The sequence below is a fragment of the Sminthopsis crassicaudata genome, chromosome 4 (assembly GCF_048593235.1).
Source record: "Sminthopsis crassicaudata isolate SCR6 chromosome 4, ASM4859323v1, whole genome shotgun sequence".
NCBI classification, from domain to species: Eukaryota; Metazoa; Chordata; class Mammalia; order Dasyuromorphia; family Dasyuridae; genus Sminthopsis; species Sminthopsis crassicaudata.
In genome coordinates this window covers 76,849,317-76,864,748 of record NC_133620.1, presented here as the reverse complement: position 1 = coordinate 76,864,748, position 15,432 = coordinate 76,849,317, and positions in this window count along the sequence as shown.

Sequence of the window (15,432 nt, the reverse complement as noted above, 5' to 3'; positions counted from 1 at the left end):
ATTATGTGCCTTTCTGATCATGTCTTTTCCATGAGTCCACCCCATAGAAACTTCAGTTAAAGAAACTGAAGATAATTTCCTAAAGAACAGAAGACTGTATGTAAGAGTGGACTAAATTATTGAAGAGCTGTTATGAGAAAGATAGACTATGCTTATTCATTTTTTTGGCCCTGGAAGATGGTATCAACAATAATTTTAGAAAGATACTAACAAGAAAGTTTATGGCTAATTTTAGGAATTCTTTGTCCAATCATTATCCAAAGGTAGAATGAATTGTCATGGGAGTGGTGGCTTCTATTTCATTTTAATTCTTCAAACAGAGGCATGATAATCACTTTTTAAAGTACAATTTGACTAGCTGGATTCTAAAGTGTTTTTCAACTTTAAAATTCAGTGAGTCAATGATTCAACCAAATGTACAGCATCTCCCTTCCATTCTTTAAAATTATTTTTGTTATTTATTGATGGAAATATTGCCTTAGCAAAACAGTACTACTCCATCATCTTCTCATTAATATCCCTTCCCCTCCAATCATATTCTCATATCAATTACATACTATATTTCTCAGTGAAATGTATTAATTAAATAAACTTATATAACTGTCTGGGGCAGGAAAAGGCTGCAAACTACAAGATTTATAGTTTAAAAATTTCCTTGTGAAAAAATCTCATTACTAGCCTTCAAATTAACCAGGACACATAATACAATTTTCTATTGTTCTCTTCCTTCTCTCTCTACTTCCCAGCATATGACTATTTTTAATGAATTCCCTGTAGGGCTGATACAAGGTGAAATTAGAAGAACCAGAAAAGATCTTACACCGCAACAATAAGATTATGTGATGAGCAACTGTGATGGACTTGGCTCTTTTCAACAATGAGGTGATTCAGGCCAATTCCAATAGACTTATGGTTGAAGAGCCATCTGCTTCCAGAAAGAGGAATATGGGATCTGAATGTGGATCACAACATAGCATTTTCACTTTTTTCTTTTTGTTTGCTTGCTTTTTTCTTTCTAATTTCCCCCCTTTTTGAGCTATTTTTTCTTGTACAGCATGATAAATGTGTATATATGTTTTGTTCAGGAGAATTACACATGTTTAACCTATATTAGATTACTTGCTATCTTGGGGAGGGGATAAAGGGAAGAGAGGGAGAAAAATTTGGAACACAAGAGTTTGCAAGGTTAAATGTTGAAAAATATTTATATATTTTGAAGATAAAAACTATTAATACAAATTCATTCTCTACACACACACACACACACACACACACACACACACAAACACACACACACACACACACACACACACACACACACACACACACACATACTTTATTCACCTGAATGCTGGTCTCCATAAGGTTCATTTCAAAATGCTTCTGGACTCTCAGACCATTATTTCCTCCATCTGTCTTTCATATGTATTCATCTTCTTGTCTTCATTTAGAAATAGTCCCTTGCATGTCTCTTTGCAATCATTATTTTACTGTTGTTGTCCTTGACTACTATATCCTTTCACCACTAATCCATTTTTGTTGTCTAGGGTGCTTCAGAAGAAAATAATCTCTTCAAGTATGGTTTTCTTTATAAGAATATTTCAAATGAAACTTTATTGTTGAACATCCATCTTCTTTCATTTATGATTAAGCCTTGAATTTGTAATTATAATTGTAGGTTACCTTGGACTATATCCTAATTCGTTGTAATATATTATGCCATCCCCAATTTCAGAATTATTTGCTTGTTTTTTCTCAATGGAAATATTTAAATTTCAATAGTTAAATTTGTAGAGTTTGTAGCCTTTTCCTTTTTTGCTGCAGGCAATTTATGTATTCTCTCCAATGGCACTTTGTTTTCTATGTTTAATAGTCCAGGGCTGCTTTCTTGAATTATTTATCACATTATGGTATTTGGGTTTTTGACTTGCTGTGTTCTTTTAAGACACCTATGATCTTTAGGCTGTCTGTACACATTTTGTCTTTGAGATGAATATTGCATGTGTATGGACAGCATTTTTTCTTCTATCATTATTATTTCTATCATTTTTGTTTTCCTTTTTTCAGAATGTCCTTCCACTCTGTGTATTTATGTTCCCAGTTATCATTTGCTTTTTTGTTTCTTTGGTGTGACTTGGCAAGGTGTATTGAAGGTTTTCTTTTTATTTTCTCAATTATTTCTGTTATGAAGGTCATAAATTTTTCCCTCACAATTTTCATTTCTCAAAGCACTCAGGAACAAACTGTTGCTATTCCATGCTCTATTCAAAATTCACACTGTTCTCTCTCTCATCACTGCTATCATTTCCCTTTTTTTTTTTTATTATTATTTGTGGATAAAATACCTGAACTCTTAAAAATTAAATTTGAAAGTCATTTTCCTTATGCTATTAATGCCTATCCTGTTATTTCCAATCTGCTTGTGCAACCGTCTTATTTTATTTCTCCTGGATCTTTAGTAATGTCAATCTTCCCCCCACACACACGTATTTCATTTTCACTTATTGCTCCCTTTTTGAGTCTCCTCTGATAGTGTATTCTGAAGACTACATTGCAAGGCTCTCAGGATGAGATGAGATCTCAAGGATCCTCAGGATGATGATCCTCTGGATGAGATCCTGAGAACGGAACATTCATCAATTAATTTTTTCCTTTATTACTTTATAGCTTGTACTTCCATTAGGATAATTAGGATTAGATGAGATAAATTCTTATGTAGACCTTCATAAATTAAGCCTCAAAATTTAATCCAATGTTTATTACTTCTTTATCAGTTATGAAACTCACTTGTAATACCACAGAAATGCTAACAAAGATAACTTCATCCTGTTTTGCTCAAATTCTATCATGAATAGGCAACTTTGGCATAATTTTGAAAGAACCCCAATTTATTTTTGTTTTTTTCCATTCCATTTTCTTGTTCAACATGAGCAGGTGATCATATTATGACCACTTAGTCAACAGAAATGATCCTTGTCTTTCCCATATTATGACCCATCATTCTGAGGATCATTTCTGACTCTGCTGAAGAGTCAAAATCAAAGTCGACCAACTAATAAAATTTTGTAATTTACCATGTGTCTTTTGCATGTTTGATAATCAAAACCTATAAAATCAAAGCTCTGGGGAAAAGAGATAGCTCTGATAGTTAGGAAGGTCTGAGGTCTAAGGTCTGAGGTCCATTTTATTAGATGGCCTATGGACTCTTTAATATTAAAGTTATTGACAGAGTACTGTGTCTGTTGTTTTTCTTGTAATTTGGATACTAAAACATATTTATAAACATATACAAAATCATAAGTCCTTTGCAAAGGATATGATTTCCTTAGTGGAAGTTCAAATTTCAGATTTCCAAGCCAGAAAAAGGTTAGCTACATCCAAATTTAACCTATAGTGACAAGACTCTTGTTTACTCTTGACTATTCAGTACAATAGAAATCACATTCCTGTTCTATTCTCTGAAAGCAGAAAATAACAAATAGTGTATATTCAGAGATGATCTATTTCATGATTTGGAAGGTTAATGTCTTGTTAACTTTTTTTTTTCTGTGTGGGTTTTTATTTGTTGAAAGAAAGAATTTTGAACTCTAGGTGAGGGAGTGCCAAAGAGCTGACAATTTAGTATCCCACCTTTCAGTAAGTTTTGACAAGATAAGTGGTTTTTTTTTCCCTTGTTAATGAAGGGATGAACTCCCCTATATCAATTGTAAAAATGATGGGAAAAAAATATGTGAACAGAGTGGGGACATGGCAGACATATCAAACATAAAATATATGATTTGAAATGCTATTTTGAAAAAATAGAAAAGATAGGAAAGGGTTGTATTGAAGTCCATTGCACAGTTATAAATTTTATGTAGCTATCTTTTCTCATTTTTCTGCACTTTTGTTTTGAGATTTATGTAATTACCTGATCCAATATAAAGTCTGGCTGAGAGAGAATGAAGAGAAAGAAGCTGAAAGTCTATTTTAATTTTTCTTCAACTGAAGAAAATAAAGACATATGCTATGTGACTTACAGGATGGTACTAAAGGGGTATGATGAAATTCAGGAGAAATAAAGCAGAAATATTTATGAGTTTGCATTGTATTATTCAGAAACAACTTTTCAGTTTCCTTGTATTAAGTATCTTGGGCTTTATGTGTTGTTACACGTAATGGTTGATATCTGATTTCTCCCCTGCCCACTGAAGTTAAAACTGATCCATTCTCAGAGATTTTTTTTTTTCTGGGAGAAAAAATAAGCATTGTTTTATGGTAGACAAGAAAATAGTTCTTCATTTTATTCAGCATTATGGACAAAAAGCCTTTTCAGTATACTCACAGTAGTTTTATGTGAGGGAGTTTGTTAATAAAACTAGAGAGACTAACAAAATATTCTGAATACAAAAGTAGAGTCCAAGTTAATTTAAAGGTTATGTTTTACAACTTTCTTATTTAGCAATGAGGAAAGTCTGATTCAGAAACATTAAGTGACTTGGATTTTCACTAATGAAATATCTTTTGCAAATGACTTGTAACTGTTCTGCATATGTTTATAGATATATTTTAGTATTTTGTGTCATATATTTTCCATCTCATGTTGCATGAAAGGGTGAAGGTTATAGACTTTGATTCCATGCTGCACCATCCAGATAATCCCTATAACATGATCAATATAGCAATTTTGAATTTTGTTTCCCCTTGCAAAGACCATGCAGTCTTTGCTCATGGTGTCTATTGTATCTCTTCACTTTGTCTGTAATCTCTTCTCCTAAATGAATGTACCTTTTGCCAAAGGGAATACTCATTATGAAATCTTAACATTACCAAATTCCATCATTTGGTGCCTATTCCAATCTCATCATTTGGTGCTATTGCTCAAATACATTATTTGGAAACAGTAATTGCTTCCTGAACACATCAATATTATAAGTTGTAGTGTTTTCTTTTTTTCGGGGGTCTCTGGGAGCAGCCTTCATGAGTAATCAGCACAAGTACAATTACATGTTAAAGTACAAATCCTTTATTATCTCTTTCAAAGTCTTGTCCTCCTTCACTTGGGTCTTGGCTAGTTTTCTTAAAGGCCTATCTCTCTCTTTGGTTCCAAGAGCTTGAGCTTCTGCTGCCAGTCCTTTGTGGTCTCTGCTTCTGCCAGTTTCTTGAGGTCCTACTGAATGTTTTTTTTTTTTTTTTGGTTTCTATGGGGGAGGCAGAAGGACCATCATTACTTCTTTGACTTCCCTAGTTCTGATTCTTGCTGAGTTTGGCTGAGCTTATATGCTCTCTTATCATAGGTGTGAATCGTGTGGAACTATATTAAGTACTAAGTACATGTACTGAATTAGAGAACTGTTAAACACCATGCTAAAAACCATTGTCTCTATCAATTCCACTGATTTAGCACCTTGTAAGAATATTTTGTTTCAAGATCAGCATTCTCTCCCATAACAATAAGCTTTTGTCATTTTTTTCTTCACTCTTTCCTACTCCCTTTATCTAGGAATCTATGCTCTTATGATGAGGATTGTGCAAACATGATATAGAGAGAATTAATAAACAATAGGAGAAAAATCACTGTATAATAGTTTCTGAAACCAAGGTAGGAAAGAGTAAACAAAAATGACAAAAGACATTTTTCTCTCCAACCCCCAAGAGCAGAAAATGATAATTTACATGAAAGGCACATGCTGACTTGTATACTGGCTATACTGAGAAGAGAATTTCTCAATTGCTAACCTTGTTTTTAATTTTCCATGTTTCTTTTTATAAATACATGTGACAAATCAGCAATTGAAAAATCATAATTCATGAGTACAAGAGCTGTGTAACACCCTCTGAAACAGAGAAGATTTCCTTTATTATAGCCATCTTGGAGAAGCAGATATTTCACTTAGAGTAAACATAAAATGGAAGAGAAGACACAGAAGAAACTGAAGCAAGTAGAGGAAGAAGAGGAAGAAGAGGAAGAAGAAGAGGCAGAGGACAAAAATGGAAGAAGAAAGAGAAAAAAGAGAAGGAAGAGAAGAAGAAGAAGAAGAAGAAGAAGAAGAAGAAGAAGAAGAAGAAGAAGAAGAAGAAGAAGAAGAAAGAAAGAAATATATGCTGAATACTTTAGAGTTAGTTAAGTGTTTTAAATGCATTATTACTAGGTGAAGTCAAGATGGCCAAGAGAAGATAGTATTTTGCTTGAGCTCTTCCTGGGTTCCCTTGGAATTAACACTAAATTAAGCCTTTGAACAATTGTTTCAGAGTGACAGAACTCATATATATTTGGAATGTAACAAATTTACAGCATATAAAATTTTGGAAAGATTTCAGAAAATGTCTGCTTAATGGGGTAGGAGGGGATCACAGCCAAGTGCAGGCACAGTTTAAGGAAATCCAGAGAGGAATGTGGGGAATATAATATAATAATACTATTAGCCAAAATACAGCAGTTCTAGTTACTGTGTTCCAGTTTAGAAGACCAGAGTATCAGCAGAATAGTCATGATACCCCCAAGGCAACTACAGAAAGCAAATAAAGAGCCCCTGAATTCCATAATAACAGCAGGACTTGGCTAGGCCCATCTTTTGCAGTAGAAAAGTCTGCAGCACCACCAGCCCCAGAAAGTGTGAAACAGCTTTATTCTTGTAGAGAAAGATTAAAAAAAAAAAAAATCTCCCCTGTGTCCTGGGAGCAGATCTCTATCTTTAAAAATGAGCAAAAATGTAAAAAGGGCTCTGATAATACATAATTACTATGGAGACAGAAAAGAACAGAACCTATACCCTGACCACTTTAAAGACAAAACAGCTCCATATGAAGCCTCAAAGGGAGATATGAAGTGATCTTCAACCCCAAAGGTTCTCTTAATAGAATTCAAAAAGTATTTTTAAACAAAGTTAGAAGAAAAATCGGAAAAGGAAATGAAAGCTCTGCATTAGAGTTTGGAAAAGGAAAAAATTCTGAAATTCAGTGAAGAAAATAACTCTTTAAATATACATTTGATGACAGAAAATGGAAATGATTCCTGAAAAAACAGTATTAGTGAAATGGAAAAAAAAAAATTCTAAGAGACAAAGTAGCTTTCACTAAAATAGACTTGAACAAATGGAAGTGAATGATTCAATAAAAGACATGAAGAATCGAACAAAAAAAAAAAAGTAGAAAATATAAAATACCTCATTGGACAGCAATTGATATGAAAAATAGATCAAGAAAAGACAATTTAAGAATTATCAGACTGCCTGACAACTACAGGGAGAAAAAAAATGAGCCTGGATAATATCTTCCAAGAAAACATCAAGGAAAACTATCCTGATATCCTAGAACTAGAAGAAAAAATAGTCATTGAAATAATCCACCAATCAACCTCTGAAAGAGATCTCAAAATGAAAACTCCAAGTAATATTGTATCAGAGTATGTAATGAGCAAAAATTACAAGCAGATAATATTTTCATATATTTAAAGCATCCTAGAAAATCAACTAAAAAACTATGAGAAAGCAATTAAGAACTTTAGCATAGTGGCAGGATATAATATAAATCCACATAAATTATCAATATTTCTATATGTTACCAACAAAATCCTGTATCAAGAGATAGAAAGGGAAATTCCATTTAAAATACCTGTAGATAATATAAAAGAATTGGGAGTCTACCTGTCAAGACAAAACCAGGAACAATATGAACATATTTCAGACAAATATAGTTAGATCTAAATAACTAAAAGAAAGTTTTAATGGGTAGGCTGAGCTTATATAATAAAAATGACAATTTTATCTAAATTAATCTAACGTATACAATTAACACTGTCAATAAATAACAATTAAACTGTCAATAAATTATTTTTTAGAGCTAGAAAAAATAAAAAAATGTATCTGGAAGAACAAATGGTCAAGAATTTTAAAGGACTTGATTAAAAAAAAATTCAAAGGAAAGTGAGCCTGCCTGAACCAGACATAAAGCTATGTTATAAAGCAGCAGCCATCACCAAAATTTATTTGTACTTGCCAAAAAGTGGCATACTGAAGCAGTGGAATAGGTTAGGTTCACCACACAATAGGCAATAACTATTATAATACAATGTGTGATAAACCCAAAGATTCCAGCTTCTGGGATAAGAATTCAGTATTTGACAAAAATGGCTTGTAACATTGGAAAACAGTATGACATAAACTAGGTATTGACCAACATATAACACCTAATACCAAGATAAGGTGAAATGGCTTCATGATTTACACATAAAGGACAGTGCTATATGCAAATTAGTCATACAAGAGATAGTCTAGTTCTTAGATCTCTGAAGAAGAAAGAAATTTGTGGCCAAAGAAGAAATGGAGATCTTAATGAAATACAAAATGGAAATTTTTGATATTTGCACAGACAAAACCAATTGCAGTCAAGGGAAGCAGAAAAAAAAAAAAAAAAAAAAAAAAACAGGAAAAATTGGACACCCAAGTTTTCAGGTAAAGGCTTCATGCTTCATTTCTAATAAATATAACAAATTGACTCAGATTCATAAAACTACAAGCCATTCTCTAATTGATAAATGGTCAAAGGATAAGAACAGACAGCTTTCAGATGATGAAATTAAAACCATTTCTAGTCATATGAAAAAAGCTCTGAATCACTTTGATTAGAGAAATGCAAATTAAGACAATTATGAGGTATCGATTCATATTTGTCAGATTCATTAAGATGACATGACAAGATAATGATAAATGTTGTAGTGGACATGAAAAAACTGGGACCCAATATATTGTTGGTAGAGTTGTGAACTGGTCCAACAATTCTGGAGAGTGATTTATAATTATGACCATAAATTGTGTATACCCTTTCATCCAGCATTGTCTCTCCTGGGTCTACATCTCAAAGAGATTATAAAAAGGGAAAAGAAGTCACAATTGTAAAAATGTTTGTTGAAACTTTTTTTTTTTTTTAATAGTGGTAAAGGACCAAAAACTGAGTAGATGCTTGTCAATTGGGAATAGCTGAATAAGTTATGATACATAAATGTAATGGGATATTATTGTACCATAAGAAATGATCAGCAGGCTGGTTTCAGAAAGATCTAAAGGTACTTACATGAGCTGATGTTAAGTGAACTGAGTAGAACAAACAGAACATTGTACACAGCAACAACAAGATTATGTATTTTCTATTCTGATGGACTTGGCTCTTCTCAACAATGAGGTGATTTAGCCCAATTCCAATAGTCTTGTGATATAGAGAAACATCTGCATTCAGAGAGAGGAATATGGGGATTGAATGTGCATCAAAACATAATATTTTCTCTCTTTTTTTGTTGTTGTTGCTTGCTTGCTTCTCTTTTTTCTTTTTAATGTTTGATCTGAATTTTTTTGTACAGCATAAATGTGAAAATATATTTAGAAGAATTACACATGTTTAACCTTTGGGCACAGAATCTTGATGTGAAAACAGAAACTATAGATCTATGCCCTTGCTACCCAATACTCTAACAACTGGGGCTCAGAGCTGCCAAAAGATCTGGATCCTCCACTGAGGATCCAGTGTTTCTCAGCCTACCTCTATTATTCCTTCTTCTCCCACTGAGCATGCTGACTACTCTATACCCCTGCTAGTATCACTGTTTAAGTAGCTTCATCCATGTAATCCTGCAGGAACTGCCTCCTATTGGACCACCCACATACAAATTCAGCATCACCAGCTCCAACCTAACAGTCCCATGCACCTCAGCCTTAGTGGGAAGGAGCTGGCTATGACTGAGGACAAAAGCCTCCTCAGTGGGGCTAAGCTGTAGACCTTGACAACCTCAGAGTTCAACCAAGATAACACAGTGGGATGAGTGCTAAGCAAGCATCAAGTGATGAAGCATTTTTCCAGGTCTCAAATACTGAAGTCACTGTATTAGAAACTTTGCAACTACAAGAAAGTATGTTTTCTTTTGCAGCACTACTTCCTTCATGAGATATTTTCCTTTGAGAGTCTCTATGTGGGTCAGCAAATATTTTTGAACTGAATTGATGGTAAACCATAAAGGCCAGAATTAAAACATAAAATTCTTTTGAAAATATTTGTTTTTCCAATTACATGTAAAAAATTAACATTTTTTTTTAATTTGCAAACCCCCCTTTTTGAGAAGGTAAGCAATTTGGTATAGGTTATACATATGTAGTCATGTAAAACATATTGCCATATTTCTCAAGTTGTAATAGAAAACAAATAAAATAAAATTTTAAAATGCTGAGATTTTAATTCAAATGACATGAATTATTTATCCGGAAGAGGACAGCATTGCTCATCACAAGTCTTAAGAGGAGTATGTTAGCAGGAGCTGGGGAAAAGTTCAACACTCCCTAGTCTTAAGGAAAAGAAAACTTTAAACTCTATCCTTAAGAACAATAGTTAAAAGTTTATGTAACTCAAAGCACATATTTCATTTTCTAATAGGCTATCAAGTGACAAATTTCTAGAACTTCATAGTAACTCCTTTGTTCTCTCTAATAGTAATGTTCTCTGTTGAGACTGAGGTTTTCTTGGGGTCTCTGGAAGCATCCCTCATCTCATTTCAGCTCAGAGTAATCATTATAAGTACAGACAGTTGTTAAAGACCAAATCCTTTATTGTCTTTTTCAAAGTCTTGTCTCCTTTCCTGGTGTCCAGTTAGTTTTCTTATAGTCCAGATCCTTTATTATATCCTTTCTGGGTCTGGGCAGCTTTCTGGAGATCCTTTCAGTCTGGTCTTGGTCTTAGTGGGGGAAGTGCAGGAGTCCAGACCAACCACCAGGAAGATCAAAGATCAAATTTAATTTCTCCCCTTGTTTCTGAGAGTTTAAGCTCCTGCCTGGCTGAGGCTCATAGCTTATAAGCTCCACACTGAGTATATATACCCCAATCATTGCATCACTAGGAAACCATTATTTGTTGCAGGATTAAATCAATACTAAACTAGATTTAACCACTGTCTCCTTAATTCCACTTAGTACCTTATTTCAAGTTCTGGCCCATAACATCTCCTTGTAGAATTAAATCAATCATACTGAACCATGCTAAATTGGATATTTATTGTCTCTATCAATTCTACTGATTTAGTACCATGTAATAATCCTTTGTTTCAAGTTCAAAGTTCTGACCATAACACTCATTGGTCTTTGTTGTGTAATAGAATGATGGAGGCTATTTAATTAACCTAAGTTTTTTCATTGCACAAAATGTTGAAGCAACTGTTAGAATCATTAACACTTTATAAGCTGAGATCAGCACAAAAAATTCATACATATAATCAAATGTAACCTTTCCAGTAAATTATACCATAGCCAATTAAGAATTATGATGGAGGAAACAAAAGACTTAAACATTCATTCTAAAATTTTGAAGTATTAAGCTTTTGCTTATTGAAACACAAGATTTTACTCTCTAGATACTCCGTAGAGTCATCATAGTGTAGAATCAAAGAATAAGGACTATGAATTTCCCTTGAAAGCTATCAAGAAATGTGAGATTTCAATATTTGATAATCCCTCATTTTACTGAATAGGGGAAAAAATGATATGATGGGCCCAGAGTGAATAAATGTGGCTATTGAATAAAATATGTCATAAAACATTGGTGACTACTCTTTGCTAGAGAACATAAGCATTCTGGTAAGGTAAATTACTTGACAAAGTTCCAAAAAATATCTGTCACAGCTGTCCTGAGGAAGCAATAAGATTTCATTTTCTGCAACTTTAGTTGTAATGTATTGTTCTATTTAAAGATAATATAGTGTAATTGACTTTAGAAACTTGATTAAAATATCAGACCTCCAGTATGAATATAGCTTGAATGGTTTTAAATTAAGAGGACAATACCCTTTTCTGACAATAAAAATTTCTAGAAGAAAGGAAAGAAAAAAAAAATATTTTGTTGATATATTCCATAGTACATAACTATTGATACAAATCATTCATTTGGGACAACTGATTTAATATTTCTTAAATTTAACAGTTTTATAATTAAACGAATCATTTTTCCCTGTATGTGAAATTCCACTGATTTTCATTCTTTGTAAAAAATCTTCCCCAAAAAAGTGAATAGTAGTACTAATCTAGAAAGTTCTAACTAATATTTACAAATATACTTAAAAGATTTTTGGTTTCATCTGTAGAAAAAGACAATTTAGCCTGGATGTGAAAAGTTGATTACAAAGCATCTCAATATTATATTCAAATCAATACTGCCATTTGTTCCAATACCACATAACTACAAATATACATTCAGAAGAAATAAATAAAAATAAAACAAACCATCAAACAAAAATCAAAGAAACTACAGTGAAATTTGAACTAATCCTCTTTCACCATTTCTGTTTTAATTTTTCAAGCAAAAATACTCACTTTTTATATTTCTTTTGTATTATACTTTTATATTTTGCAATAATGTCAGCATAATCATATTCCTTTGCAGTTACAGATATTTTATTTTATATATCCAAAATCATTATTCTGTGATGTCTTCCGCATTCATTAGACTGCCAAAGAGGTCCATGAGACAAAAAAGGTTATGAATCCTTGTTCCAAAAATAGAAAAAATATTTTGACTAGCAAACTTTAGGACAATTACTATAAGAAATTGTATAAAGATAATTGTCTTGATTTTGATATCGATAAGCACTATTTTAGGAGGGTCCAAGAACCATATTATTACTTAAGATTGTTGTATAAATATTGCATAAATATAAAATATACAAATTCAAATAATGTGTGAGTGTGAAAACAGAATACCATTAAAACATTTTTTATTGATTACAATAATCCAGTAGTCCAGTGATTACAACACTATGCAAGGTGGCATAGTGGAGGCAATGTCTCTCCTGAAATCCACAAGATCTGAGTTCAAATTGGCCTCAAACACTTACTGGCTATGTGTGATCCTACGTAAGCCAATTAACCTTTTTTCACCCTCTTCAAACTGTAAAAGGGGGATAATAATAGCATCTATCTCTCCAACATTGTTGTGAAGATAAAATAAGGCAATATTTGTAAAGGACTTAGCAAAGTACTTGGCACATTGTAGACACTTAATAAATGTTTTGTTTTGTTTTGTTTTGTTTTTTTCCAAGCTTCCTAACAGCAATCTCTTTCACAGGCAACCAGGTAGTTGCTTCATCTGTGCTTCTGTCCAATACCTGTTCCTTCTCCAAAATACACATATGTTAAATGTGAAAATATTGCATTTAATGGCAGTGATATAGGAAGAGAGATGAAGGATTAAATCCCTTTCCCATTAGTATATTTTACTGAAAAAGGCAATGGGGAAAAAACAAACAAACAAACAAACAAACAAACAAAAAAACAGTTGTGCACTGAACAGTATTAATTTTGTTTGTTTCTTTCTAAAAGTTGTATTTTTATTCAAATGATGTTAGATCAACATTATCAAAAACAAAACCCAAAAAAACAAAACCCAGAAACTTTTGTTAGTTCAATTCAACAAATATCCCTACATGCCCAAGCTGCTGTTACTAGTATTGTTGCAATAATTGTTGCTATTATTAGAAGGTTCTTATGTACAACGAATTGAAAGATTCTGGGATTACAAAAATTGAATCTACCACAGTTCCTGTTTTTAAGGATATAATAGTTAAATGGAGTAACAGTTCATGGAACCATGTAAAAATGAGGCAATATGGAATTTAAGGAGAAAAACAAGTTGAAAAGCTAATTTAAAAATGATTAAGAACCAATTTTCAGCTGGGGGTATAAAGTCTGGATAAGTTATCTGGAGGACCTCAGGGTCAGCCCAAGTCCTTGGTCTTAGTGGAGGAGTGAAGGAAACAGGACAGTCACCACATGGCTGTTCAAAGATGAAGTCACCAATCTGGAGTCTGGAGTCTGGAGTCTGGAGCCTGAAGTCTTCTCTCAAAGCTGGGGCTGAGAGGTGCAGCTGAAAGATTCTTTCAGCTTCTGTGTCTGAGATTTCCTTTAAATACTCCAGTATTGGAGTATTGCACTATAAGCCAACTAGAATGATTATATTATTACATTACATTAAGTATGTTCTTAGAGGACCATTATCTCCCAGTAAGTAGGTACTTAACTATAAATATCCTACTGTCCTAGATTTAAGTATACCATTTCAGAATTCCTGCCCTCTACCTGGGGGGGGGGGGAAATAAAGACTTAAGATAACAGGTTGTATAGTATTCTCTTGAACCTAAATAAGTATAATTAGGTCTAATCTATGAAAGAAGAGAAAATGGAGTAGCATAAATAAGTAGTATACATAAGCCTGTCAAAGTAGGTTAGAGAAATTCTCTTTCTGTGTACAGAATTGTAAGTAGCAGAGGGAGCCACAGAATGTTTTTGAACTTAGGCAATTCATATTTGTCTAATAAGTAGACTATTATTTACACCAACCCGAAAGATGAACATGAAGTAATAGATAATGGAGATAGGGACAGCAATTATAAAGTTATTTCCATAATAAAGGAAAGAAATGTTTGTTTGAAATGTTTGGAGTCAATGTGAGTTAGAGAAGGGGGCATTTCTGAAAGACATTTTAAACATATAAGAAATAGGAGTTGCCATCAAATTGGAGATGCATTAGTTTATTTTTCTGCATTTCCAATCTTGACATTGTTGCCAACAATTTCAAATTTATATTATCCTCTATTTTCAAATCCCTTGTACTATTGTCCTGTAACTTCCTTTGTGGAATTCCAAATCTTGATTATTCATAGTCTCCATCTTTACTTCAACTCAAACTCTACTAAACAGAATTAAAGGGTGGATCCATTACAATTACACTCTCACTGTAGGAAAAGTTAATATATATGTATGACCATAAAACAAATAAAACAATTAATAGACAAAAATGTGTTTTAAGACAAAGCTTGTTTGTTTGTTTGTTTTTTTTTTTTCTAAATAAATTTTGTAAAGGGATGAACTTTTAGTAGATGGAATAAATGATACAAATCTATTGGTCAAGAAAGAGTATAATTAGAAATTGTCTAATAAGAATTTGTCAGGCTTGGATCAAGTAACACTTGAATATACAATAGTCATACTATTTTCCTTTTAGACAGTGTGTGTATAATCTACAATAAGAGATTATTACAATAATAATTTAAAGACAATGCCTATAAATTTATATTCAACAACTTTTGTTACGATAAAGAAATGACTATAAATGACATAAATTTTTCAAGAATAAAATCTCAACTAACATATTTTTCCATGAAATTATCTTTTGCAGTTATATTTTTATTCATTTCTGCTCTTCATGAAATTTACAAGCAATATAATTGTTAGATTTCTCTACATAAACTTAAGGCTGGACTGGAATTTATCAAGTAATTAAAATAATCTAAATTATACTTTCCTTTAATTTATAGATGAGAAAACTGAAATTCACACATGTTAGTATCCAGAGTCTATATAATTTGTGGGTAGTGAAAATCAAATTTGAATTAATGTCTTGACTTATCATAGGACAAAATATTTA